A 2500-nucleotide genomic window follows, 5' to 3' on the forward strand; every position below is an offset into this window, starting at 1 on the left:
CATAGACGAGCCTCTCATTTGCAGCTCTTCTACTCTGCAGCCTGCCTGCCTGCCTGCCTGCCTGCTGCTCAGCACTGGGCCTGCTTCCTGCCCCCCTCCTTTCCACGCACTCAGCCCAGCTCCAAGGCTGCTTCAGCTCACTGGCTCTATGGCTTACGTACACAAACTGCTTTGCACAGGGAGCCCTTGCTCGGGCTGGCCCCTTCAGCCTCAGCCTGCTCAAAGCCTGGCCATTTCCTGGCTGGGCTGCTTTTAACTCTTATATTTACACATGCCTGGCTGCAGGGGCAATGAGCTTTTCTGGCCGGGACACGGAGCTGGATGGACGGATTGTGTGCTGACAGTAGCAAGCAGCAAACCGGCACACAGGCCTCTGCGGCTTCCAGCTCTGGCTTGCCCCAAGTTGAATGGGGGAGATTCGTCAAAACCTGCGCAGAGAAAAAGCGGAGCAGTTGCCCGTAGCAACCGATCACATTGCTTCTTTTCATTTTTTATTTGCTACCTTTTTGAAACTGGAAGAAGCCATCTCATTGGATGCTTACGGGCAATGGGCCAACTTTTCCCCCAAAACAGGTTTTCGTAAATCTCCCCCCCCCCCGATATTCGGGAAAGTGCCTTCCCAGGCTGGGCCAGAGGAGAAAGTGTAAAGAAACATCGCAACCTGTCTACAGCACCCGGTATTCCCAGGAGGTCAACCATCCCAGTACTGTCCGAGCCCGACCCTGCTTGGCTTCCGAGATCAGACGAGATCGGGCATACCCAGGGTGGTGTGGCCGGTAGACACTGGCTGGCCCCACTCTGTCGCACAAGCAGCTTTCCTCCAGGCCGCGGACCGTTGCGCAAAGGGCTGGACAGCAGGTAGCGCACCCCTGCGTACATTGCAGGTGAGCCCTGGGGACGTGCAGGGACTCAAGCTGATAGGACTGTAGGAGCATATCCCGTACTGTGACGTCACATAAACAACACAAGGGAGAAAGGCCATAAAAAAAGAAGAAAAGAAGCAAATGTGCAGCTAAGAAAGTGAATGTAAAAAAGGCATAGGGGAGACTGACCCCTGCTGGTTGAAGTGAGAAAAAGCAAAAAGCCTACAGCACCTGGTATTCCCAGGCGGTCTCCCATCCAAGTACTAACCAGGCCCGACCCTGCTTAGCTTCCGAGATCAGACGAGATCGGGCGTGTTCAGGGTGGTGTGGCCGTAGGCAGAGACGAGCCTCTCATTTGCAGCTCTTCTACTCTGCAGCCTGCCTGCCTGCCTGCCTGCTGCTCAGCACTGGGCCTGCTTCCTGCCCCCCTCCTTTCCACGCACTCAGCCCAGCTCCAAGGCTGCTTCAGCTCACTGGCTCTATGGCTTACGTACACAAACTGCTTTGCACAGGGAGCCCTTGCTCGGGCTGGCCCCTTCAGCCTCAGCCTGCTCAAAGCCTGGCCATTTCCTGGCTGGGCTGCTTTTAACTCTTATATTTACACATGCCTGGCTGCAGGGGCAATGAGCTTTTCTGGCCGGGACACGGAGCTGGATGGACGGATTGTGTGCTGACAGTAGCAAGCAGCAAACCGGCACACAGGCCTCTGCGGCTTCCAGCTCTTGCTTGCCCCAAGTTGAATGGGGGAGATTCGTCAAAACCTGCGCAGAGAAAAAGCGGAGCAGTTGCCCGTAGCAACCGATCACATTGCTTCTTTTCATTTTTTATTTGCTACCTTTTTGAAACTGGAAGAAGCCATCTCATTGGATGCTTACGGGCAATGGGCCAACTTTTCCCCCAAAACAGGTTTTCGTAAATCTCCCCCCCCCCCGATATTCGGGAAAGTGCCTTCCCAGGCTGGGCCAGAGGAGAAAGTGTAAAGAAACATCGCAACCTGTCTACAGCACCCGGTATTCCCAGGAGGTCAACCATCCCAGTACTGTCCGAGCCCGACCCTGCTTGGCTTCCGAGATCAGACGAGATCGGGCATACCCAGGGTGGTGTGGCCGGTAGACACTGGCTGGCCCCACTCTGTCGCACAAGCAGCTTTCCTCCAGGCCGCGGACCGTTGCGCAAAGGGCTGGACAGCAGGTAGCGCACCCCTGCGTACATTGCAGGTGAGCCCTGGGGACGTGCAGGGACTCAAGCTGATAGGACTGTAGGAGCATATCCCGTACTGTGACGTCACATAAACAACACAAGGGAGAAAGGCCATAAAAAAAGAAGAAAAGAAGCAAATGTGCAGCTAAGAAAGTGAATGTAAAAAAGGCATAGGGGAGACTGACCCCTGCTGGTTGAAGTGAGAAAAAGCAAAAAGCCTACAGCACCTGGTATTCCCAGGCGGTCTCCCATCCAAGTACTAACCAGGCCCGACCCTGCTTAGCTTCCGAGATCAGACGAGATCGGGCGTGTTCAGGGTGGTGTGGCCGTAGGCAGAGACGAGCCTCTCATTTGCAGCTCTTCTACTCTGCAGCCTGCCTGCCTGCCTGCTGCTCAGCACTGGGCCTGCTTCCTGCCCCCCTCCTTTCCACGCACTC

General features: G+C 55.6%; 3 non-coding genes and 2 pseudogenes across 3 annotated transcripts in view; all 5 read right to left on the minus strand.

The window, feature by feature from the left end:
* LOC130309897 (5S ribosomal RNA) overlaps window position 1 on the minus strand; it is a 119-nt gene extending 118 nt beyond the window's left edge. Inside the window, exon 1 of the ribosomal RNA XR_008858468.1 lies at window position 1. This exon is cut by the window's left edge and continues 118 nt beyond it. This is a non-coding gene — a ribosomal RNA (5S ribosomal RNA).
* A 661-nt stretch (window positions 2–662) lies between these two features.
* Window positions 663–782, minus strand: LOC130309859 (5S ribosomal RNA; annotated as a pseudogene).
* Window positions 783–1082: 300 nt separating this feature from the next.
* On the minus strand, window positions 1083–1201 carry LOC130309898 (5S ribosomal RNA). The gene has a single exon (XR_008858469.1). It is a non-coding gene; the product is annotated as a 5S ribosomal RNA (ribosomal RNA).
* A 657-nt stretch (window positions 1202–1858) lies between these two features.
* Window positions 1859–1978, minus strand: LOC130309860 (5S ribosomal RNA; annotated as a pseudogene).
* A 300-nt stretch (window positions 1979–2278) lies between these two features.
* Window positions 2279–2397, minus strand: LOC130309899 (5S ribosomal RNA). The gene has a single exon (XR_008858470.1). It is a non-coding gene; the product is annotated as a 5S ribosomal RNA (ribosomal RNA).
* Window positions 2398–2500: the final 103 nt, after the last annotated feature.

The sequence above is a fragment of the Hyla sarda genome, unplaced genomic scaffold (genome assembly GCF_029499605.1).
Source record: "Hyla sarda isolate aHylSar1 unplaced genomic scaffold, aHylSar1.hap1 scaffold_1542, whole genome shotgun sequence".
NCBI classification, from domain to species: Eukaryota; Metazoa; Chordata; class Amphibia; order Anura; family Hylidae; genus Hyla; species Hyla sarda.